Source organism: Saccopteryx bilineata, chromosome 5, assembly GCF_036850765.1.
Source record: "Saccopteryx bilineata isolate mSacBil1 chromosome 5, mSacBil1_pri_phased_curated, whole genome shotgun sequence".
In the NCBI taxonomy this organism is placed as follows: domain Eukaryota; kingdom Metazoa; phylum Chordata; class Mammalia; order Chiroptera; family Emballonuridae; genus Saccopteryx; species Saccopteryx bilineata.
The window spans coordinates 98,993,088-99,020,541 of NC_089494.1; the positions used below are offsets into that span (position 1 = coordinate 98,993,088).

At 34.4% G+C, this 27,454-nt stretch overlaps 1 protein-coding gene and 1 pseudogene across 1 annotated transcript in view; one reads left to right on the forward strand and one right to left on the reverse strand.

Moving 5' to 3' along the window:
* Positions 1-27,454, forward strand: part of LRP1B (LDL receptor related protein 1B) — a 2,131,860-nt gene that overhangs the window by 1,520,940 nt on the left and 583,466 nt on the right. The gene's annotated exons all lie outside the window — the stretch shown is intronic.
* LOC136337950 (swi5-dependent recombination DNA repair protein 1 homolog pseudogene) lies at positions 24,854-26,222 on the reverse strand (annotated as a pseudogene).

Below are 27,454 nucleotides of genomic sequence, written 5' to 3' on the forward strand. Positions count from 1 at the left end.
CAACAACAAAAAAAAAAAAAAGGAGGAAAGAAAGTAGTTAGGTAAGCTGTTTTTAAAAATTAAGTTTCAATGTACCTTTAAGAAATCAACACAAACTGGCAAATGATATAAACAAGAAATCCAATAAATTAGAGGAAATATTAAATATCTGTCATCATTAACTTTTTGATAAAACTATATATATATGTATACATAAACTAAAATAATTATTACCTCATAGAAATATGTAAAGCTTTAGAAATGTTTATTTCTGCTGATTCATCTGCTACCAACCTGACCATGAGTAGGAAATGGATACCAAACTTACAGAACTGGATGCTAGGAACCCAATCTCAAAAAATGGATCTGTAGTCCATTTTAACTAACTAACTAACTAACTAACTAACTAACTAACTAACTAAACAAAGTATGTTTCAAGATAAATAAAAAAGGGAAAGTTTGGGTGGAATCATAATAACAATATTTTGTCAGCACTTTGAATCTGATAACATCAGCACCACCTAGGAACAAATCTTGTGTAAATTAAAATTATTTTAGCAAGTGAATGGCTATGTATGTGTACCCCTTCCTGCCACCACACTTTGCTTAATCCTGAAAAATAAAAACAAATGTAATAAAACTTATAAATGCCTCTATTTTCAATATATTAAAGGGATATATCAAAATACTTCTAAGAGTGTGAAGGGTTAAAATTTGAAGGACATTACTATAAAAAAGTAGGAGAGGTACCTCTCTTTTATTGTTTTCTAACTTGGCTCTAAAGTCCCTTTTTCATTTTGATTCCTCCTTCTTGTTCTAGAACCCATTTACTCTTTTAATTCGTGGATGGAATCAAAAGTAATGATGTGTATCCTGCTGAGGTTATATAAAAAGACAATAATAAAGTAAAGAAGAAGAAACTTATTACTCTCCAGAGTATTACTGATGATTATAGTTACACATGTTTAAGAAAAATTTGTCTAGAGTACTACCATAGGCATACATGTCTCTCTCTTAGACTATATATTTTATATATATATATATATATATATATATATATATGGCAAATATTTGTGCTATTAAGTAACCAGTTATTTACTGGTGTATACCAGTTTTTCAAAGAGATTACTTAGGTGACTGAGAATAATTTTCTATAAGTTTGTGTCTTACTAAAATTTAAGAGTTTACCTAAAACTGAGTTAAAATTTCTTTGGGAACTGTTTTAAAAATTTTTAAATGTCAAAGATTATAAATTGTATATACTTGTGATACCCAGTTTTTAAATAATTTACATATAATAAACTGTAAAGAACTTTGAACTATTAAAGTTAGATAAAGCAGAAGGCATTTCATAATACCTAGATAAAAAATAAAGCAATTATTTGGTGATTCAACCCAGGGAAAGACTGCAAGGCCAAGATTGCTACATCTAATTTTATAAACACTTTGATACTTTTTTCAGGTGACTCACTTCCAACATGATAGTGTATGACTATGTAGATGACATTATAAAAGGCCTCAGTCTTCCTCATTGTCCCAACAATTTTGATCAGTCACCTGAACAAAGTCAACTGAAATGTTAGGAGGTCACCAAAGCAGCCCAAAGGAGAGTCCACACAGCCCAGAATGAGACCTTCAGCCAACAGCCACATGAGTGAGTCCTCTCATAGCAGAATCTCCAGCCCCACCAAGATTTCAGCTGTCTACATCTCATGCCAACACTTTCCAGTAAACTCAAGAGAGATTCCAAACCAGAACCATCACTTACTTGCCCCAGATTTCTGACTCACATAAACTATGTGAGACAATATGTTTATTGTTTTAGTATGCTGTTTTAGAGGTAATTTGTTATGAAGAAATAAATAATAATTCATATTTTATTCTATCATGAACACATGTTCATTTATGAACAGACAGAAATTGAAATACTCATTTACTAGCAAAGGCATTTTATGAATGGTAAAGTATGTCAAGTGGTTTAAAATCCAATAGTTTCACCTGACCTGCGGTGGCGCAGTGGATAAAGTGTCGACCTGGAAATACTGAGGTCGCCAGGTCTCTCTCTCTCTCTCTCTGTCTCTGTCTCTCTGTCTCTCCCTCTCCTCTCTAAAAAAATGAATAAATAAATAAAAAAAAATCCAATAGCTTCAAAATGATGGTAAGTAACAACTGAGTTTAGGCATCAGTACCTAGATTTTTTTTGACAGTGGCAAAAAGTATGATAAAACTGGAGAGTTAAAGCTCTACCAGAGGGTAAAACACTTCTCAGCTCCACATATTGTCATAAGGAACATTAACCATTTATACCAAATCTTTTATTTTTCAGGAAAGCAAGAAATCCAGATTTTAATTTAAAATCTCACAACTTTAAAAAAAAAAATCTCACAACTTTTAAATGTTAACAAGTCATCTCATTAATATATATATATATACACACACACACACTACATATAGGCTATAACATATTAACATATTGGACTGGATAACACTATACAAGCCAATCAAAATAATCAATAATAACAACAAAAACCTCACAACAATACCCTCCCTCTGTGTGATTTATTCAGTCTAGAGATTATCAGTTAGTTGCCATCTTGACTTTGATTATTGTTGATATTGGTAACATCGAATTTTTGAGAGAATTGTGTGGATGGAGTTAAGGAAGCTAAAAGTCAGCTATAGCAGTAGTGGGACTTGGTAGAAAAAAAAAATCACCTGGTAGAGCTGACTTAACATTCAGAGAAGCCCTGGCCGGTTGGCTCAGCGGTAGAGCGTCGGCCTAGCGTGCGGAGGACCCGGGTTCGATTCCCGGCCAGGGCACATAGGAGAAGCGCCCATTTGCTTCTCCACCCCTCCGCCACACTTTCCTCTCTGTCTCTCTCTTCCCCTCCCGCAGCTAAGGCTCTATTGGAGCAAAGATGGCCCGGGCGCTGGGGATGGCTCTGTGGCCTCTGCCTCAGGCGCTAGAGTGGCTCTGGTCGCAACATGGCGATGCCCCGGAGGGGCAGAGCATCGCCCCCTGGTGGGCAGGGCGTCGCCCCATGGTGGGCGTGCCGGGTGGATCCCGGTCGGGCGCATGCGGGAGTCTGACTGTCTCTCCCTGTTTCCAGCTTCAGAAAAATGAAAAAAAAAAAAAAAAACATTCAGAGAAGGAGTCCTTTTCCTAGAATAGGACATATGATTTCCCACCAAAGTTTGGTGGTCTTATTTGGCCAGATCTTGTATTCTGCCTGAGGTATATACAGATGGAAAACATATGAAGTGTACCTTCTAGTTGAACAACTCGCACCTTTACGGCAATGGATATCAAATTCCATTCTTCCTTTCAACAAGTATTAGGTGTCCACTGTATGCCAGATGCTGCTATACACGGTAAGAATCTTGTTTCATCAAACTTTAAGAAAAACAAGGGAGACAGACAATAGGCAGGATGAATAAAAATATAAAGAGTGGTAGGTAATTGTTAAGGACAAAATAAAAGGCAAAGCAGGAAAAAAGATAAGAAAATATATGGGGTAGGGATGAAATTTTTGATTTTAGATTGAGTGGACAAGAAAAGTCTTACTAAGATTTTTACTTCTGAGTAAAAATCTGAAGTGTCGTGATGGAGGGAAGGATCAAGGAATGCCAGGTCAGCCAATAGGAACTGCTTTACTTGTTCATTTATTTTTTATTTTGTTGTTTTTTTAATGCTTTGTTAACAAAAACTATTAAAAGTAATTATATCAAAATAAATCTTCACAGGTTATTCTGATAATTTATCATTTCAGACATCTTTTATATTTATCTTCTTTAAATATAGTATTGTCTGTGCTTCAGGTTTTCTCCAGTGTGGCTAGGAATGGACTTGACTTTATCAGAATTGATTTCCACATTGTGTACAGTGGTATTTGATGAAGAATCTTAGTCTTTTGCTATGGACTGAATGTTTGTGTTCATCCAAGTCATGTGTTGAATCTCTGACTTGATGGTATTCAGAGGTAGGACCTTTGGAAGGTTCTTATCTATGACTGTAGAGCCCTCTGGATTAGTGTCCTTCTAAGAAAAGACCAGAATGATCACCTCTCTCTCTGACATGTGACAACACAGCAAAAAAGTTCTGGCATCTTGACATTGGAATTCCGGTTTCCAGTACTCTGAGAAATACATTTTTTGCCACCCAGTTTTTGGTATTTCTTTCATAATAAGTCAAACTAAAATTTTTTTCAGTTACTGGATATCAGCTGACTAGGCTCTTTGTACATCAAATTATTCCTTATTAAAAAAGAAAAAAGAAGTTGACTTATTCAATTGTCTGTTTCCAACTGTCAGAATTAGCAAATAACAACAGTTTTTACTATCTTTTTTTTTTTTTTTTTTTTTTTTACTGAGAGAGACGGAGAGGGACAGATAGGGACAGAAACACAAGAAGGGAGAGAGATGAGAAGCATCTGTTCTTTGTTGTGGCACTTTAGTTGTTCATTGACTGCTTTCTCATATGTGCCTTGACCAGGAGGCTACAGCCGATCTAGTGACCCCTTGCTCAAACCAGCAACCTTTAGTCTCAAGCCAGTGGCTATGGGGCCATGTCTATGATCCCATGCTCAAACCAGAGACCCTGTACTTAAGCTGGTGAGCCTGCACTCAAGCAGGATGAGCCTTCATTCAAGTTGTTGACCTTGGGGATTCAAATCTGGGTCCTCTGCATCCCAGGCTGACGCTATATCCACTGCACCACCTCTTAGTCAGGCAATAGTTTCTATTTTCAAATATAATAGCTTATAGCTGTTCTGTTTTTAAATCAACTACTTAGTTTTTGGGGCTTTTTTTGCTTGTTTGTTTGTTTTGTTTTTTTCTCAGTATTTAGCAACTCTTTTTAAGGAATTTTTTTATAATAAACTTAGGGTTCACAAAATAATAGTACTCCATAACATTTTTTACATGATTTTCAAGTAGCTTGTGCTATAAAATAGTGTATAGTCAGCTATGTTATATTTGATTATCGATTGCCTAGTTTACAAATACAGACCTTCGGTTGGTTTGTTTTTATTCATTTTTTCCTTATAACTTTGGTATTTTTCTGATAATTAATACCTTCAAGAGGCAGTGACTTAAATGCAAGTTAAGCCAGTTGCCATTCAATTTTAAGTGCCTTTGTAAAAAGGAGGAGGTTAAAACAATTGACTAAAATTAGGGCTTGTGGTGATTTATGTATTATATTTAGCATATTATTTCTTTTAACTGTCAGCATATACAGTTTGAGAGCATACTGCAAATATTTTATTTACATTGAAGAGAAAGTTAGAAAAATCAGTTCATGGAGCTGAGAGGGAATAAACAAATAAAACAAATGTACTGGCAGAAATAGGTTATTGGTATTTGGAGAAAATTAAGATGGAATTCTAAAAATAAGGATGATGACTTATCTGTATTTTGTACTAGGGCTGGGAAGACATTGGGCAAAGGAATTATTGATTTAAAATAGAACTAAGAGAATGAAAATTATTCAAGCTAACTAAAAGAAATCTGTATGTCTATATAGAAAATTTCTTGCATTTATGTATTTAATTTTTCAGATCTTTATTATTCCAGATATCTTGATATTGTCCATTAAAATGTGTCATGTAATAATTTGTCAAGTTTTGCTAAAGCCAAAGTTTGAGCCTGGAGCATGATAAGGGACACAAGCTTGAATTTAAACTTCTATTCTACAATCACACCTTATAAGCTATTTATTTGTTTGTTTATCTATTTATTTATTATTCTCTGCAAATCCATTCCATACATAGTTGCTCTAATTTAAATGCAAATGTCCATTTACATTTTTTATTGTAGTTTTATGGGACTATATGATCTTGGGAAATTATATTTACATAATATTTGTTGATAGGAATTCCAAAATTAACTTTGAATATTCTTGAATGTCAAGGGAAATAGATATGCGTGTGTGTCTGTGTATGTTAAATGTCCAAGGAGTTATATTTAATCATCTGTGAGTGTGTGTGTGTGTGTGTGTGTGTATAGAGAGAGAGAGAGAAAAAGAGAGAGAGAGAATCTTCCTTGTATGATTCAATCATAGACTTTTAGAATTAAAGGTCACCTTAAAGATTATTAAATTTATCATTTTTATCAATTAAAGAAGTATACTTTAGTTTTCTACTATTCATTAACTAACTATGGATCTGAAGCAATTACTAGGTCTTAATTTTCTATTCTGCAAAAATATGAGCCTTGACCATATGAGCTAAAAGTCCTTAAAAACCTTGTATGATTTTATTGCTAATGATTTGGCCCAAGAAGGCAGGAAAAAGTTTAAAAATAAACCATTGTCTAAGTTGAAGCAATATAAGAGATAAAAATCAACAAAAATGTGAAACCACCTAACTGGGTGGTGGCACAGTGGATAAAGTGTCAGACTAGAATGCAGAGGACCCAGGTTCAAAACTCTGAGGTCATAAGCTTGAGTGTGGGATCATAGATGTGACCCCATGGTCACTGGCTTGAGCAAGGGGTCACTTTACTGTAGACCCCTGGTCAAGGCACATATGAGAAAGCAATCAATAAACAACTAAGGTGTCGCAATGAAGACTTGATGCTTCTCATCTCTCTCTCTTCCTGTCTGTCCCTATCTGTCCCTCTCTCTGTCCCTCTCTTTGTCTCTGTCGAAAAAAAAAAGTGAATAAAAATCAAGTTCACTTGTGACATTATACTAATCAGAGTTCATATTAATCTGTTTTAGGAGGTTGGCAAAATTATTCAGTTTTGACTTCTAATTAAGAATTTAGTGTGTGTTTACAACATAGAGTTGCTTAAATTCCTTGTCTTTAGAACAGATTGCTACTATTTATAAATATCTAAGTAGATATCTAAGTATATATAAATATTGCCAACAGTCATCTAATCTTTGAATCACTTGCAAAAAATGGCTAAAATCTCCTTAAAATAAAAAAAAAAATTGAATCACAGGTAAGGACGAAATATTCTTTAACTACACATTTTCTATGTATACTTAAGCTCGCAGTTGAATTTTTCTCATTAATCACAGTTTAAATATATTATACTATTGATCTATTTTAAGTACCAATTTGCCAGAATAGGTTTAATTTATAAATATGATATTAGAAGCATATTGAATTTTGGCTACTATTAAAGGATAAAAAGGTATGTTCAATGCACACTTTTAGTCTCCTATCAGAAACAAACTTAGCTCTACAATAAATAAAATGTTAACTTCCCTTGATCTGGTTATGCATACATTTGTTTTAAATCTGTGTTAACAAAATAATCATTTGCCTTTTAAAGAGCCCTTGAAAAGGTTTAACAAAGGTAGCCTGTGAGGGCATTTGTTCATACTTTTTACAAGCTCACTTCACAAATTGGAAATCCTCATTTTAGCTGCTGTGGAAGATCCCCAACACATGGATAGTTTACCATGGGCAAGCCAAGGCTATCGAATTAAAATGCTTCCAGAACCATCTGAAAATGAAAAGGTTATACTCATTTGCTTGAGAGGGAATACAGTATTGATATTGTTGGGAATATATATTTCCAATGTTTTGACTAGAGCTTCTATAATAAAACACTTAAAATTTGTCTAGTCTTTCTGCTGACTGAAAAATAATATAATCTAGTGGCAAAAATTATTCTTTACCTACATTAAGACTTAATCAATCCCTGGCCTGTTGGCTCAGTGGTAGAGCATCCGCCTGGTGTGTGAATGCCCTGGGTTTGATTCCCAGTCAGGGCACACAGGAGAAGTGCCCATCAGCTTCATCACCCCTCCCCCTCTTGCTTCCCTCTTTCTCCCTCTCTCTCTTTTTCTCTTTCTCTCTTCACCTCCTGCAGCTGTGGCTCAACTGGAGCAAGTTGGCCCCAGACACTGAGGATAGCTCCATGGCTTCTGCCTCAGGGCTCTGAGCTCGGTTGCTGAGAAATGGAGAAACTCTCCAGATGGGCAGGAGAGCATCACCCCTTAGTGAGCTTGCCAGGTGGATCCCAGTCAGGTGCATGCAGGAGTCTGTTTCTGCCTTCCCTCCTCTCACTGAATAAAAACAAACAAAATACTACAACTCTTTTTCTCTCCTTCAGCCAAATCTATACCCTCTGTGCAATAAAAACGAAAGTAAGCCGGTGTAAAGCACCTTGCTCTTTGTCATGAATGATGCACATATGAATATAATGTGGTCGCAAATTCTGGAGAAGCAAGGCATGTTTACACAATAGAGAAGGCTCTTTCTGGCAGTGAAAATAGCCTTTAACTTGAAACAGGATCTCTGCACTTGAATCTCAAAGGACTGGCTTTTCACAGAACTCATTGACTCTTAAGTTTCTTAGTTTCTTTATTATAAAGTGGAACTAATAATGCTTTGAGTTTTAGCAAATCTTATTGACCCTAACTTCCTTTATCTATAAAATGAAACTACTAATTCTGTGATAATTTTTATTGAATAGAAATAAAGAAAGAAATGAGCATTTCAGAATAAGGTGTACTTATTTCAGCTATGAAATATTATGGCTGAGTAAGTGGTATCACCATAGGTCAGAACATAGTAGGTCATGGTAGTTTAGAGACTGGAAATACAGAGTGAAAGGAAGTAAGGGGTTGTTTCATAAGCCCATTCGAAAAGTCAAGTACCTAACTGGACTGTGAAAGGAAAAGAAAGCAGAAAATCAAAGGGGAGAGCTATCAGGTATGAAGGAAAGACTGGCAATCCAAGGAACTAAAAAGAAGTTTCAGCCTCTTCACATTCAGAGGGAGAGAAATATTTAGTAAGCTTTGATTTAAAAAAGCAAACAAAAAACCTGCACTTGACGACATGTATAACGGATTTACATTTGAAGTTACCAGACTCTCTGCATTGTCATAAGAAGACTGGCAGAGAGGATCCTTTCAGACTAGATTTCACAGTGAATCTGCAAGTGCTAAGTCTTAGGATCTCGACACGGCTATACGCACCAGACACACACCCTCTCACTTGCCATCATTTGTAGTGTTCCACAGATGGCATGAGAACTTGCCATAAAAGCTGATCTTAGGAAGTAGAAAAAAGAGCTTTTGATGATTTCTGCATGCCAACTTTACAGGTTGTACATTGTACACATATTTTTCAGATTTATATCATTATTTGTAACTCTGTATCTGAGAGTTTATAACAAGTATACAAATTGAGTGCTAGAATCTAACCTGTGGTTGCGCAGTGGATAAAGCGTTGACCTGGAAACTTGAGGTTGCTGATTTGAAACCCTGGGCTTCTCTCATCAAGGCACATATGGGAGTTGATGCTTCTGTTCCTCCCCCCTTCTCTCTCTCTCTCTCTCTATCTCTCATCTAGAAATTGGATAGTCTTTAAAATAAAAAAATTAATTTATCTATTTATTTATTTATTTAAAAAACAAATTGAATGCTAGATATGTTTATTTTTAATACGTAAATTCTAACTTTAGTCATTACAGCACATAATATTTTACTGAAGTGAATACAATACAAATAAAAAAAAACATGTTATCAAGAAATTAGGTAAGAGAGCTTAAGTTGTTTTCTTTTTTAAAAAAATGCAGTTAGGGGAGGGGAGGCAGAGAGACAGACTTCCACATGAGTTCTAACTGAGATCCACCAGGCAAGCCCACTAAGGGGCAATCCTCTGCCCATCTGGGTTGCTCCGTTGCTCTGCAACCAAGTTTTTCTTAGCACCCTGAAGCGGAGGTCATGGAGCCATTCTCAGCATGGGGGGGGGGGCAGGAAGCATCAAGTCCCATATGTGCCTTGACCAAGCAAGCCCAGATTTTGACCTGGCAACCTCAGCGTTCCAGGTCAACACTTAATCCACTGGGCCACCACAGGTCAGGCCGGTAGTATGCTTTTTGAACCTAGTTATTTTCAATTAAAATATATTTTGAATAATAGTTCAAATCAATACATAGATTTATTCCATTTTTTAAATGGCTGCATAATATCTTTCTATACATATATTCCATAATTCATTTGGCTAGTCCTTTATAATAGACATTTAGGTTCTTCCTCAGACTTTCCTAATTACAAGTACCTTTTTAAAGGATATTCTTGCATACATCTCATTACACATACATCACAGAATAAGTGAATCTGCAGGACAAATCCTAGAAAATGCCATGGTTTTAAAGCTGAAGAATCATGGTTTAGAAAGCTTGCTACCTACTAACTGTGTAACCCTGAGCTGACTCTCAGTAGCCGCCTCTGAAATAAGCAGTGCTAATGGCACCTCTCTCCAGGGACTGCTGTGAGAACTGCATCAGTTAAGATTTGGAAATTAAACACTAGAATGCTTGTTTATTTAGACTATCAGATATTATTTTAAAGAGAATAATGATGATTGATCCAGCTGTGAAAGATTAACTTTGGGAACTTAAAATATTCAAAACAACAAAGTTTTTCTTTTGTTTTGAAACTCCTTCACTTATATATGTTTATGGGTATATTTTTCTTCTTCTTCCATGAATCTGTTTAGTTCCTTTAAGAACAAACACAATCCACTACAAGCCTTTTTTTTTTCTTGAATTTTGTATACATATATGTGTAATATGCACCAGAAATGACTGACTACATTTTACACATTTATCTTGTTATTAATTTTCTTTACTCTTTAAATCATATCTTTATATTTAAAGTATTTTTAAAATATTTATTTTATGCCCTGGCTGAATAGCTCAGTTGGTCAGAACATCATCCTGAAGTACAAAGGTTGCTGGTTCAATCCCTGGTCAGGGCACATATAGGAACAGATGTTTCTGTCTCTTTCTCTCCCTTCCTATCTCTAAAATCAATAAAATAAACATTAAAAATACTTATTTCAACACATACAGTCATTCATCAACATCCATGGTGCAGACTGGATCCAGGATACTAAATTCTGCAGATGCCCTCATCTCTTTATAAAATGGTGTATGTTTCCATATGACCCAGATTTGCAGATAGGCTATGGCAGGGTATTCCTCCATACCACTTTATTCACATGGCTTCAGTGGTGTGCTCAGATAATGGCAAGTCCCAAGTTTTACTTTTTGGAACCTTCTGGAATTTATAATTACTTTGTTTTAATCCACAGTTGCCTGAATCTGTGAATATGAACCCCATGGATACAAAGAACCAACAATATTTAAATTCTATAATATTTCATGGTTGTTATCATTCTATATATACATGTTTCTGATGTAACTGAAAAATTTAATTGATTAGCAGATTTTGTGTGTGTGTGTGTGTGCAGATGGTCATTGTCTGTATCTCTATCTTATTTCCCCTCCTCTCACTTGGAAAAGAATAAAAGAAAAAAAAGAAAAAATAAGAAATACAAATAGACTATTTGTCTATACATTTAAACACTTTTTTGCTTTTAAAAGGGGAGCCTAAAACTTTTTTTATGCTATGGGCATCTAACTTAATTCCCCTCCATGGAACTTTACTATGTTTAAAAAATACTTAATGTTTCATGGGGTTTTACTGTCACCATAAACGTAATCTACTAAAATAGTATATATTGTTAATTAATGCATATGAGCTAAAAATAGTAATCTTTAATAACTTCTCTAAAGGAAAGCTTTTAGCTTTTATGTGTAAGAAATTACTACTAATGATGAAATTAGTGCTGCTCAATGTGTTTTGCTTTATTTCTACTGTATTATACATAATGTTACTATTAATGATTATGCATTTTAATAAGAAGGAAGATAAATTCTAGTAAATATGATGATTTCAAGCTTTTATGGTTAATGTTATACAAATATTAAACAGTAAATTAATCATGTGAAGAAAATGCTGATTGTAGTCATTTAGAACAAACAAGTTTGAAGAACTCTTAATCTTTTGCCTTAGTTTAAATGTTCTAAAATTAAAAGCTTAAATGACTTATATGTTTATCGATTTATATTACACAAGTTAAAATTATCTAGATTTAAAAAATGAACTTATTCTTTTAAGAAAATATTGAATTCTTTTGAATGATCTCTAGAGACCAAATAATATTGTATATTTATAAAACATTACTCAGTAGCAAGCATTCATGAACCATGGAATATAATGCTTGAGACTATTTTTAAATAAAGTCTTTAAAACAAATTAGAGAAATAATCCCAACTGCTATATCAAAGCTTAAAAAATGTTTATTCTGTTAGATATATGATCATCATGCATTATATTAGATAGATACAAAATTATTGTGAGAAAATACAAATAATGAAAAAAGCAAATAAACCTATCATTTAAGAAGATTCAAATGATATCCTATTTACTTAAAAATTATGTTTACAACTACTTTTTTTTATAAATTTTTATTAATGTTAATGGGGTGATATCAATAAATCAGGGTACATATATTTAAAGAAAACATGTCCAGATTATCTTGTCATTCACTTATGTTACATACCCATCACTCAAAGTCAGATTGTCCTCCGTCACCTTTTATCTAGTTTTCTTTGTGCCCCTTTTCAGTAAAAGATCCACTGATTTTATTGTTATAGTTGTATCACATTTACATGTAATTTTGATGTACACAAACCAGTTTATTTTAAATGCACTATAATTGTACTATATATATATATTGATCTGCTTTCAAATTATGCTGTGCAAAAAAGGATGTTACTTTTAGTTTACTGCACAATGTCACTTAGTTCAAAAAACTTCAAATACATCTACATAAATTTCCTAAGCCATCAGTCTTGTAATTGCCATAACACTATTCATTAAAGTAACAGTAATATAAAATATATCCAGGCAATTTGCCCAGCACAAAGTATAGTACATAGTTGTCTTCACTAAGTACTCAAATGCCATTAATGAAAACTAATAGCCCATCAAAATTTATATTAAAGTACTATGAGAAATCTCTGAAGGTCTACATAGGATACTATTCCAGCAATTTCTGTCACCTTAAATTGCTATGTTCCAATATGTTGCTCTATTTAACGCTAATTACCGAACAGAGTTGATAAATACTACAATTCCAAAGTGCATCAGAGTACTATTTTTTAACCAGATTACAATGAGTAATCAGAGAATGGTCTCATTACCATAAATAGAATAAATTATCTCAACTTTACCATACTTAAACAAATTAAATAGTGATTGTTTCTTCTTTGTAAACTGCTAAATGTTAACTTTTCTGGAATAATTTTTTAAAAAATTACACAATTCATGTTTATGATATTAAAAAATAACAAATTTTGAAATATGTAACTTTTTGAATAGAGAAATAATTATTTTATATTGTCCCATGGCTTCCTTTTCATTTAAACAGAAGAAATAGTAAAATGTTTAGAGGGGAAAATATGTAGTGTGTTTTAGATTTATTATAGACTTTTTAGTTAATATAATTACAACATTTTAATTATAGCTTGAAAACAAATAAGGAAAACCTAGGAATAATTTTAAAATCTACCATATACACAGTAGATGTTACAGCATGTTGGACCGTAACAAATAATTTGGAGTCATATGATCTGGTGAGCATTATTCATTTAAACTGCAGTTAATCAGACCTGAGCCTTTGAACTATTTGGCAATTCTGTTCAACCCCGATTTGACATAGATGAATGGTATCTGATCATACAGTATTTTGGGGGGACATATGTATCTTACACCTAAATATACGTAAATTAAAAAAAAAGAACTTGTAACTGAGCACCAATATATTTATACTTTTCTTTTTTCTGCTTTTGTAATTAGTATCAGTATAGTCATATATATTGTGAGAAAAAAATATTAAGCATTACAAAGTTGAAAAAATGTCTGCATCAATTTAATTTTAATTAATAGCATCCCATATTTAAACTATAACTATTCAAGAAATATCTTGACTAGTGTAGGAAAAGAGTCCATAAATCATATGTACCTTTAAAAAAGTATGAATGGTTTAGGTTTTTAAAATTATATATATAATTGTTCTATATAGCTTTTTATATAAATATACCAAACTGAGCAGTACTCAAAAGGCCAGTGATAAGATTATTTTGCACTGAATTGACTGCTGATGAGATTGTGTGTGGGAGGAAAATGACTCTGTTACCTTGGAACAGAGATTAAAGCTTTGCCTAAGAGGTGTGAGTAGCTTTAGAAGGACAGGTAGGTGACTCAGAAACCTTTACGAAAGTATTCTTTAGTTAGTTCAAAGTAAGACGCAAATAATACTTGTAAAATTGTAGGGACTGCTAAGATTTCAATGTGGAAGAAGATTTTAGGTTTTTTAAAGGATATATTTTGACTTCATCATTTCCAATATTGTTTTCAATGGAGGAAAAAAATATTGAGACTCCTTAAATTGAAATATATCCTATATTGGAATATTTCTATATGGATAGTAGAATACATAAAGCTGCATAGTTATAAAAAGTAGCTATAAGATATACTGTCAGTAAATTCTCAGAATTATTTAACCATATTCTATTATTTGAAACTTTATCTGCACTGTTCCATTGCAACATTTTTTTAATAGCTAATATATCTTCAAGTTTTTTCCATGCAAAATAAATCTAGGAACTCATGTATTTTTTCTCATGATATTGTGCCATCCTGACTTTTCAAAGGAATTGGAAAAATCTAGTCAGAGTTGGAGAATACTTAGTGTAGAATAAAAAAATTTACCACTCTTCCTACTAAAAACAAACAAAAAAACCTTTGTACCAATAACATTACTTTTTTTAAAAAAATCTGATAAGAATGAGAACTGTATGTATTGGCAAACTCAGAGTTACATTTCTTATTTAGGAATATAATGTCATGATTTATTTTTTTTAGTGGGTTTCCACATATAAAAATGAAGGCAATATGAAGGAATCAAATAAGGACTATCATTCTGAGTTTCTTTATAAAAGCACATGGATTTTTGTTTATTTATGATTTAGATTTCAAACATGACATTCATAATTTAATATACTACTAAATAAAGAGTTATAAAATGGTGCTCCTTTTAAAAACACCAGTGTTATTTTTATTTTCTGATTCAAGAGAATGTCCAATGGTAGATATTCCATCCAATTCAATTGAAGGTATTGAGTTGCAATAACATAAAATATTGGTAACTGTGTTTTTAAATGGGCAAATTTCCTCCTGTAATGTGCTATAAGGTGGAGGTTTTGTAGTTTTTATTTTCAAGTGTATACATTATTTTGGAAAGACAAGAACATAGCAAATGAGAGCACCAAAAATTATTTATTTGTGACAGCATTTATTTTTTAACTTTTCCCAGAAATATATTTATATTTACATTCACAAATATATTTCTCAACAGTCAACTTTACAGTACTAATTATTTGGCAGTGTCAAGAGTTGGGTAGTAACTATAATAATGACATTCATATTTTAGTAATTAGGATAGAACAATAAATTATCCAAGAAATAGCAGCCAATTGAAATAATTTAAAATTTTTTGGAAACTTATAATAGGAGCTCTGTTTAATCCAGAATGAAATGCTAGTTTGCTGATTCTCAAACAGTATTTTTTTTTAAAAAAATTGCTCAAGAAACACAGTAAAGACAATTTAAATTAATTGAAATCAGATTTGAAGTTATGTAATATGAATGTTAACAGCATACATTATTTAAAATGAGTAAAAATCATAACATTTAGAGATAGCAAAAACTGTGGTTCTGTGCCTGGCCAGTTGGGTCAGTGGATAGAGTGTTGGCCCAGCATGCAGACTTCTGGGCTTGATCCTCTGGTCAGGGCGCACAGGAGAAGCAACCATCTGCTGGTCTTCCATACCCACTCCCCCTTATCTCCCACTTTCCCTCTTGTAACCAGTGGCTTAACTGGGTTGGTCCCAGTGTCAGCCTCTGGCACTGAGGATAGCTCAATTGATTTGAGCATTGGCCCCAGATGGTGGTTGTTAGGTGGATCCTGGTCAGGGTACATGAATTTGGGAGCCTGTCTCTCTAGCTACACTCTCTCACTTAACAACGACAACAAAAAACAAACAAACACAAAAAAACTATGGTTCAAAACTTTTTATTTTGAAAGATTAAAATTTGAGATCTTAAAATAATTACAATATTTTTTGCTCCATAAGACACACCTGAACATAAGACACAACTAGATTTTAAGGAGGAAAATAAGAAAAAAAATATTCTGAACCAAGTGGTGTGTTAAAATATTTAATAAAATATACCACAATAATATTTCACAATGTAAACTCAACAGCAGTATTAACAACCATTAGAACTGTTTTTAACAAATGAGAAGAGACATTAATGTTCAAATACTCTTCTAGTTGTCCGGGCACCCCAGCAAACTCATCATCACTAGTGTCAGAATTTAGGAAGCTCAGTTGCTCACAATCACTGGTATCACTTTCTTCACTATTTTTATATATGATACCACCTTCAGTGCCATCTAAGGCATTGCTAATGTGCTGGTGCTCATTCTACACATATTTACCAGCTCAGCTCCCCGCAACAGCTGAAAAAAATGAACTTTTATACCTTGTTCTTGGTTAGGAAAAATAAATATAATCAAGATGGCCATATTACCCAAAGCAATATACAAATTTAATGCAATTCCCATCAAAATTCCAATGACATTTTTAAAAGAAATAGAGCAAAAAAATCATCAGATTTATATGGAACTATAAAAAACCTCGAATAGCCAAAGCAATCCTAAAGAAAAAGAATGAAGCTGGGGGCATTACAATACCTGACTTCAAATTATATTATAGGGCCACGACAATCAAAACAGCATGGTATTGGCAGAAAAGTAGACACTCAGACCAATGGAACAGAATAGAAAGTCCAGAAATAAAACCACATATATATAGTCAAATAATTTTTGATAAAGGGGACAACAACACACAATGGAGAAAAGAAAACCTCTTCAATAAATTGTGCTGGGAAAACTGGAAAGCCACATGCAAAAGAATGAAACTGGACTACAGTTTGTCCCCCTGTACTAAAATTAACTCAAAATGGATCAAAGATCTAAACATAAGACCTGAAACAATTAAGTACATAGAAGAAGAAATAGGTACTAAACTCATGGACCTGGGTTTTAAAGAGCATTTTATAAATTTGACTCCACAGGCAAGAGAAGTGAAGGCAAAAATTAATGATTGGGACTAATCAGACTAAGAAGTTTTTGCTCAGCAAGAGAAACTGATAACGAAATAAACAGAAAGCCAACTAAATGGGAAATGATATTTTCAAACAACAGCTCAGATAAGGGCCTAATATCCAAAATATACAAAGAACTCATAAAACTCAACAACAAACAAACAAACAATCCAATAAAAAAATGGGAAGAGGATATGAACAGACACTTCTCCCAGGAAGAAGTACAAATGGCCAACAGATATATGAAAAGATGCTCATCTTCTTTAGTTATTAGAGAAATGCAAATCAAAACTGCAATGAGATACCACCTCACACCTGTTAGATTAGCTATTATTAACAAGACAGGTAATAGCAAATGTTGGAGGGGCTGTGGAGAAAAAGGAACCCTCATACACTGTTAGTGGGAATGTAAAGTAGTACAACCATTATGGAAGAAAGTATGGTGGTTCCTCAAAAAACTGAAAATAGAACTACTTTATGACCCAGCAATCCCTCTACTGGGTATATTCCCCCAAAACTCAGAAACATTGATACATAAAGACACATGCAGCCGCATGTTCATTGCAGCATTGTTCACAGTGGCCAGGACATGGAAACAACCAAAAAGCCCATCAATAGATGACTGGATAAAGAAGATGTGGCACATTACACTATGGAATACTACTCAGCCATAAGAAATGATGATATCAGATCATTTATAGCAAAATAGTGGGATCTTGATAACATTATACTAAGTGAAATAAGTAAATCAGAAAAAAACAAGAACTGCATTATTCCATACGTAGGTGGGACATAAAAGTGAAACTAAGAGACATTGATAAGAGTGTGGTGGTTATGGGAAGAGGGGGAAAAGGGAGAGGGAAAGGGGAGGGGGAGGGGCACAAGGAAAACTACATAGAAGATGACAGAGGACAATCTGACTTTGGGTGATGGGTATGCAACATAATTGAATGACAAGATAACCTAGACTTGTTATCTTTAAATATATGTATCCTGATTTATTGATGTCGCCGCATTAAAAAAATAAAATTATTTAAAAAAAATGAACTTTCGCTCAATAAGACACACAGGCATTTTTCCTCCATTTTTTGGGGAAAAAAGTGTGTCTTATGGAGCAAAAAACATGGTATATATAAGCTTCCTTTCACTTATTTTTATTGGTTTTACTTTGTTGTGTATACATAGTTACAAGTATACCCCAAGTATACTCCCTCCCTCTCCCCTTTGTTCTCCTTGATATTCCTTTGACCCTCCCCTCACCACTTTCCCCACTATCCTCCATGATTTAGTATCATGCCCTATATGTGTCTGTCTTATGTTTATATACTTTCACTAATTCCTTTCCTTTCTTTGAACCCCTCCTCTCTTTCCATTTTCCCTCTGCTCACTTTCCCTCTGGACTCTTTGACCCCTTTTCTACCTCTCTTCTGTTCCTCAGTTCACATTGTTCAGTGAATTTCTCATATGACTGAAGTCATATGATATTTTTCTTTCTCTGCTTGGCTTATTTCGCTTAGCATAATAGACTACAGGTCCATCCATGTTATAGCAAAGTGTAAGATTTCCTGCTTTTTCAATGCCGTGTAGTATTCCATTGTGTATATATACACTGCTTTTTGATGCATTTGTCTACCAATGGACACCTGGGCTGTTTCCAAAACTTGGATATTGTAAACAATGCTGCAATAAACATGGGGGTGAATTTCTTCTTTTGAATTGATGATTTGGTATTCTTAGGATACATTACAAAAAGTGGGATAGTTGGGTCAAAAGGCAGTTCTATTTTTATTTTTTTAAAGGAATCTCTATATTGTCCTCCACAATGGCTGCACCAGACTGCATTCCCACCAGCATTGAAGGAAGGTTCCCCTTTCTCCACATCCTCGTCAGCACTTGTTATGTGTTGTTTTGTTAATGAGCGCCATTCTGACAGGTGTGAGGTGGTATCTCATTGTGGTTTTAATTTTCATTTCTCTAATAATTAGTAATGTTGAACATTTTTTCATATGCCAATTGGCCATCTATATGTCCTGTTTATTCAGTCCTTTTGCCAAATTTTTGATTGGGTTTACTTTCCTGGTGTTGAGTTTTACAAGTACTTTGTAGATTTTGCTTGTTAACCCCTTATCAGACATGTTGGTGAATATGTTCTTTCATTGTGTGGGTTGTCTTTTTATTTTGTTCATATTGTCTTTTGCTGTGCAAAAGCTTTTTAATTTGATATAGTCCCATTTGTTCATGTTGTTCTTTATTTCACTTGCTCTTGGTGTTAGGTCAGCAAATATATTGCTGCGAGAGATATCAAAAAGCTATGCCTATGTTTTCTTCCAAGATGATCATGATTTCATGACCTACATTCAAGTCTTTTATCTATTTTGCATTGATTTTTGTGAATGATGTAAGTTTGTGGTCTAGTTTTATTTTTTTACATGTATTTGTCCAATTTTCCCAACACCATTTGTTAAAGAGACCGTCCTTACTCCATTGTATGCTCTTACCTCCTTTAAAGAATATCAGTTGTCCATAAAGGTGTGAGTTTATTTCTGGGTTTTCTGTTCTGTTCCATTGATCTGTATGTCTGTTCTTATGTCAATACCAAGCTGTTTTGAGTACAATGGCCTAGTATTATAACTTGATATAAGAGTGTGTGATACCCCCATTTTATTATTCCTTTCCAAGATTGCTGAGGCTATTTGTGTTCTTTTTTGGTTCCATATAAATTTTTAGAATATTTGTTCTATATCTTTGAAGTATGTCATTGATATTTTAATAGAAATTGCATTGAATTTATATATTGCTTTGGGTAGCATAGATATTTTAATGATATTTATTCTTCCTATCCATGAACATGGTATGTCTTTCACTTGTTTGTTTCTTCCTTGATTTCCTTTATCAATGTTTTATAATTTTCTGAGAACAGGTCTTCAACATCCTTGATTAAATTTACTCCTAGGTACTTTATTTTTTTAGTTGTAATAGTGAAGGGGATTGTTTCATTAATTTCTCTTTCTGACAGTTTATTGGTGTATATAAATGCCACTGATAGAGTGTCAGCCTGGCACGCAAGAGTCCCGGGTTCGATTCCCGGCCAGAGCACACAGGAGAAGTGCCCATCTGCTTCTCCACCCCTCCCCCTCTCCTTCCTCTCTGTCTCTCTCTTCCCCTCCTGCAGCCAAGGCTCCATTGGAGCAAAGTTGGCCTGGGCACTGAGGATGGCTCTATGGCCTCTGCCTCAGGCACTAGAATGGCTCTGGTTGCAACAGAGCAATGCCTCAGATGGGCAGAGCATTGCCCCCTGGTGCGCATGCTGGGTGGATCCTGGTCGGGCGTATGTGGGAGTCTGTCTGACTGCCTCCTCATTTCCAACTTCAGAACAATACAAATAAATAAATAAATAAATGCCACTGGTTTCTGAATACTGATTTTATAACCTGCCACCTTTCTGAATTCATTTATCAGTTCCAGTAGTTTCTTGACTGAGACTTTAGGGTTTTCTATGTACAGTAACAAGTCATCAGCAAATAATGGAAATTTTACTTCTTCTTTTCCAATTTAAATATTTTTTATCTCTTCTTCTTGTCTGATTGCTGTAGCTAAGACATCCAGAATTATGTTGAATAAGAGTGGTGAAAGGGGGCTCTCCTGCCTTGTTCCTTATGGGGATTGCTTTTAATTTTTGTCCATTGAGTATAAAGTTGGCTGTGGGTTTGTCATAAATGGCCTTGCTCATGTTGAGGTATGATTTCTGTATTCCCACTTTGCTGAGAATTTTGATTGTAAATGGGTGCTGGATTTTATCAAATGCTTTTTCTGCATCTATTGATATTACATGTGATTTTTATCCTTCCTTTTGTTTATGTGATGAATCACATTAACTGATTTGCAAATATTGTACCAGCCTTGCCTCCTCAGAATAAATCCCACCTGATCATGATGTATGATTTTTTTCATGTGTTGCTGGATCTGGTTTGCTAGTATTTTGTAAAGAATTTTAGCAACTAAATTCATCATTTTTATTGGCCTATAGTTTTCTTTCTTTGTAGTGTCTTTCTCTGGTTTTGGAATGAGGATTATGTTCACTTCATAGAAAGAGTTTGGAAGTTTTCTCTCCTCTTGAATTTTTTGAAATAGCTTGAGAAAGATAGGAATTAGTTCTTCTTTGAATTTTTGGTAAAATTCACCTATGAAGCCCTCAGGCCAGTGCTTTTGTTATTTAGGAGTTGTTTAATAACTGTTTCAATCTCTTTTGGTGTAATTGGTCTGTTTAGGTTGTCTGATTCTTCCATATTGATTTTTGAATGATTGTATTTTTCAAGGAATTTATCCATTTCATTGAGGTTGTCCCATTTTGGGGCAAGCAGTTCTTCACAGTATTTTCTTACCATTCTTTGAATTTCTACTGTGTCAGTTGTTACTTCTCCTGTCTCATTTCTAATTTTATTTATTTGAGCCCTCTCTCTTTTTCTATTGGTGAGTCTGGTTAAAGGTTCATCAATTTTGTTTGCCTTTTCAAAGAACCAGCTCTTGGTTTCATTGATCTTCTGTATTATTATTATTATTATTATTATTATTTGCCTCTATGTCATTTATTTCTTCTCTGATCTTTATTATTTCCTTCCTTCTACTACCTCTGGGCTTTATTTGCTGTTCTTTTTCTAGTTCTTCTAGGTGCAGGGTTAAGTTGTTAATTTGAGCTTTTTCTTTCTTTTTAAGGTATGCCTGTAGTGCTATGAACTTCCCTCTCAGGACCGCTTTTGCTGTGCCCCATAAATTTTGAGTTGTTGTGTGTTCATTTTCATTTGTTTCAAGAAAGGTTTTGTACTTCTTCTTTGATCTCATTGTTAACCCATTCTTTATTTAATAGTATGCTCTTTAGTTTCCAAGTGTTTGAATGATTTTCAGTTTTTCTATTGTAGTTGATTTCTAGTTTCATGCTGTTGTGGTCAGAGAAAGTGTTTGATATAATTTCAATCTTCTTAAATTTATTCAGACTTGTTTTGTGTCCTATTATGTGGTCTATCCTAGAGAATGTAATGTGAGAACTTGAAAAGAATGTATATTCTACTGCTTTGGGGTGAAAAGTTCTAAAGATATCTATTAAATCTAGTTGATCTAGTGTGTCATTTAAGGCCACTTTTTTTTTGTTAATTTTCTGTCTGAAAGTTCTATCCACTGATGCTAGTGGGGTATTAAAATTCCTTACTACTATACTATTGCTGTTGATCTTGCCCTTTTTATACAGCAAAATCTGTTTTATATATTTAGGTGCTCCTATATTAGAAACATATATATTTATAATAAGTTATATCTTTCTGTTGTAATGCTCCTTTTATCATTATATACTGACCTTCTTTATCTCTTACTATAGCCTTTGTTTTAAAGTTTATTTTATCAGATATTAGTATTACTACCCCAGCTTTTTATTTCTTTTAGTTTGTGTGAAATATTTTTTTTCCATCCCTTTACTCTTAGTCTATGTGTATCTTTTGTTCTGAGGTGGGTCTCTTGTGGACAGCATATGTATAGGTCTTATTTTCTTATCCATGCAGCTACTAATCTAAGTCTTTTTTTTTTTTACAAGGACAGAGTAAGAGAGTCAGAGAGAGGGATAGATAGTGACAGACAGACAAGAACAGAGAGAAATGAGAAGTATCAATCATCAGTTTTTCGTTGAAACACCATTATATATGAAATTTGGTAACTGGGAGCAGAGAGTTTCATACTAGTTATCTCAGGTAATGGGAGTAAGTGTCTACTATTAAAATACATATGACTCCAATATGAAACAGGAATCTCACACAATACCTGAGTCATAGATACAAACTTGAAAGTTTGTCTGATGTAAGGCAGCTCTAGGGACCTCAGCAGTAAAAATCATATATAGTTGGTTGTCACTGACTTATGATCCATTATCATCCCTCCAGCTCCATTTTGAAATCAATAGAAGTTATCAAGGAAAAAGTACTTACTAAAAAATTAAAACACAGATCATGGTTGATTTATATTCATTTTAATCAGAGATCCCTGCGATATCCAGACTATTGTGACAAAATAGCACCATTTTCATTTAATACTCACCTTACTGTGACTTCCAGGCCCTACCTACTCAGACTATCAGAAGGTCCAAGGTGATCAACCTTAGAATTTGCCCAATATGATGAGCTCTGTTTATTATGATCTTACTTATTTAGTTTTAAATTTTTGAACTGATGAGTTGAATTACCTGCTAGACCAGATGTGACCAACAGTTTTTGCCCCCAGGCCAGATTAGAAAGAAAACTTTTTTTACAGGCCGGATGAAATATTAAAATTAAAAAATGTTAAATACAAAAACAATTTGAGTAAACAAAATTTTATTATATAATTTGTTTATGAATAAATGTGAGTGAAAAAATTTTAATATACAATATTATTTTAATAAAAATATAATTACATACTATATAAATAACCAAACTGTATCATAATCAAAACAATATTTAATTAATAGAATGAGTGTGAAGGGGTTATATCACAAATAAAAGAATTATTTTATTTTACAAACAGCCTGGACACGTTTTCAGTTATAAACTGCAGCTATTGTCTATGCTACAATGTCACTTGATTCAGCACACTTGACCACAAAAATAATGAATTGTTTGACCTTGGGAGCGCACTGGCAAACTCCGCCTAAAAGAATGTGAGTTTCACATCACCTCTAAACCTTAAAGAGTTCATATCGAGTACAGATGAGTACAAAAGTTATAAATCTTTATAATTGAATTTTTTAAAAAAATAAAGAAGTATTGTGTATCCATTTGACCAATTATTAGAAGTTAACCTTAGATTAGTCACACATGGAATTCTTTTCCACATATCACCATCTTCTTAAATATCTCAATTTTCAGTAATCAAAGACGCTTCCGCTTCTGAGTAGCTGAGATTTTAAAGTAGCAGAGAATATTAAAAATTTAATTGCGGGACACATAAATCCATTAGGCAGGCTGGATCCAGCCCGCGGACTGTATGCTGACCATGCCTGTGCTAGACCATCCAGATGAATGTGTGTGGTAAATGGTAGGAAATATGGGTCATAGACTTTGGAGAAAAGCAAGCGTCTGTAAACTAGTTCAAGTTTAAACATTTACTGGATTGGACTACTTTTTTTATTTTTTCAGAGACAGAGAGAGAGTCAGAGAGAGGGATAGACAGGGACAGACAGACATGAATGGAGAGAGATGAGAAGCATCAATCATCAGTTTTTCATTGCAACACTTTAGTTGCTCATTGATTGCTTTCTCATATGTGCCTTGACTATGGGGCTACAGTAGAACAAGTAACCCCTTGCTCAAGCCAGAGACCTTGGGTACAAGCTGGTGAGCTTTTTTTCAAACCGGATGAGCCACGCTCAAGCTGGTGCCTCAGGGTCTCGAACCTGGGTCCTCCGCATCCCAGTCCGACGCTCTTTCCACTGGCCACTGCCTGGTCAGGCTGGACTACTTTTTAACATTTAAAATAAAACTTTTACCACAGTAAATAAAACAATGTATTATATTTCATTTCCAGAGTTGTCTAAATTATTTTTCTTAAATATGACTTAAGTTTTTTGTTTTTGTTTTTCTTTTTACATTGTTTTAACTGTCAAATTATCCGTTAGCAAATTATTCATAATATAATACTAAATTTTTATTTTGTATCTTAGGCCATGTTTATATGACAAGAGTGCCATATTTTATCCAATTTTATCTTTTTTTATAAGACATAATGGTTTATATCTTCCCTTTAAAATGTATAAATATCTATTATTTAAGTTTTCATTTGAAAAACATATTCTGAAGAAAAAATTATGAATTAAACACCTATAAATTCTTCTTTATTTCAGTTATAATGCAGCAATTTGCCTATCGTCTAACTCATACTGGTCTATCACCTGAGTAAAGCTTAGTTCTTTGTTCTCTTCAGACAGAGATGACCACAGATCATAAAGCAGCAGCTGGCGACAGCTCCTGCACTTCTTGATTAACAGCTTAACTGAGACAGCTCATTCTTTTTTTACAGAGACAGAGGGAGAGACAGAGAGCGGGACAGATAGGGACGGACAGAGATAGACAGGAAGGGAGAGAGATAAGCAGTATCAGTTTTTCATTGTGGCTCCTTAGTCATTCATTGATTGCTTTCTCATATGTACCTTGACCAGAGGGCTACAGCAGAGTGAGTGACCTCTTGCTCAAGCCAGCAACCTTTGGGCTCAAACCAGTAACTATGGAGTCTTGTCTATGATCCCATGCTCAAACCAGTGACCCTGCGCTCAAGCTGGTGAGTCCATGCTCAAGCCAGCGCCCTTGGATTTTGAACATGGGTCCTCTGTGTCCCAGTCTGACACTTGATCCACTGCACCACTGCCTGGTCAGGCAGAAACAGCTCATTCTTGATCTGTGCATTTTAAATAGCTTTAGCTACCAAGTAAGGTCCTCTTTCTCCTTAACATGCTTCACCTGTTTTGCTTTTTCCATGTTTGGGAAGATTCTCTTTGACAGATTATTTTGGAGATCACTGTACAATCCAGTATTGAGTAATTCAGATTCACATGCATTGATATTCTTGAAGGTATTTTTCAAATACATCATTTCTTCAAATTCTGTTTATGTATTCAAATTTTCTTAAAATTCTAGTTTTCTTCTGTTGAGGATGCTGATTTCTTCATTTCCTACTTTTAGAACTTTTACCACACTTTAACAGGAATCAAATGAAGATCTTTTCCTTAATCTATGCTTTCTCTAAGTGTTGCCCTCAGAGAGTGTTTTCTTGAACTAGAGTGTGAGACAGTGATGGATTGGTATAGGCCAGCAGAGTGCTAGAAAAAATTCCAGCTGAGTCTCATGGATATTCCATCTTTGAAAATGAAATGCTGATTTACATCAGGAAAGGGAGCTGCACAGGTTCCCACAGCTGACTCCTGGGTCCAGTTATCAGGTGCTACTTGCTGCCCAGCACACTGCATCTCCCCAGCATCCCCAGAGAGTGCAGAATGCATGGGCAGCCTCGGCTCTCTGCTTATTTTGGTTTTAAATTGACCTTCCTATTATATGCTATTTCCAAGAGAAATCCAGGACTACTTCCTGAGGAAGATTCCAATCGCTGACCTTCAGATACTTGGTTTGCAGGCATAACACACTGCCTACTAAAGAGCTGAACCAGTTTCAGAATTATCCCCATTCATCATAGCTGCCCTGGTAGGTGCAGCAAAGTCATTCCTTGCTGCCTTAGGGTTCACTGATGAAAACTCAATGTCAGAAGTTCAAGACTCCATTGCTACCTGAAGAAAAATGAAAATATGTTCTTGAGTGTTTATTTATTTAGGAATAACAAAATATAAGAAAAAAAAAGAGTGTCCATAAAACTGCCCAGACTCCAAGTGATAATAATTCTAGGTTGTAACTTTTTCTAAAATTCTTTATCTTTTTCTCTCACTCACTCACATACAGCCCTTTTGCCTATAGCATGCCCTAGGCATTAGAGTGACTGAATTGGGGATATTTCTAGTATTAGCCTAAATTATTTTTAGAATCAGAATTTTTCATACAATAATGAACATTTATTATTATGTAACTAGTTTACTTTAAATAAGCTACAGATACAGAGGTGAAAAAGGTACTTCAAATACCTTTCTTCATAGGGAATGGTGTTATGACATAAAACAGAGTAAGGCTTTTCAGGAAGTCTTTGCCAAGGACATGCTGTTTGAACTTATACTTCAATGACAAGGATGTACTATCCTTGTGAAAAGCACTAAGAAAGAGCTTTCTGGGCTGAGAAAATAATTTTAAAAAAGCCATGAAGTCCAGAAAGTGGTTGGTGTGTTCTGGTTAATATGAGTCAGGAAGATGTGAGGGCGATCTGGCTGCGACAGCTGTCACCCCATTGATCGCCAGGGTTGATTCAGCTAATCTGGCTGGCTAGGCAGGTGTCCCCTTCCTCCCTCACCGCTCCATGTGCATCCCTCCCGAAGCTGCGCGCTTGGTCGAAGAGGAAGACCTTCCCCGCTAGAGGAGAGGACCGTTCTTCGGTCAAGGGTATACGAGTAGCTGTGCTCCCTTGTCAAGTCTCAATATGAGTCAGGAGTCAGGAGTTCATTCCAGAGAACAGGAAGGTCAAAAATGAAGAGAAATCATCTGCTAAAAAATTCTAATAGCCAGCTAAAGGGTTAAACGGGATTTTTACAATCTGGTTTATGTTTTAAAAGGTTACTTGATATTGTGCAAAGGCTGATCTATGAGCATGGCAAGAATAAAAGCTGGAGAACCTGAGGCTGTTCTTGGAGTTCAGAAAGGACTCCGATAGCCTGGGATGGCAGGGAGGTTGCAGAAGTCATTTGGAATTAGGTGATGGGAATGTATTCTAGAAGGAAGGGGCAGATCTGCTTCAGCTTAGGGGGTGTCTTCTTTCAGTGAC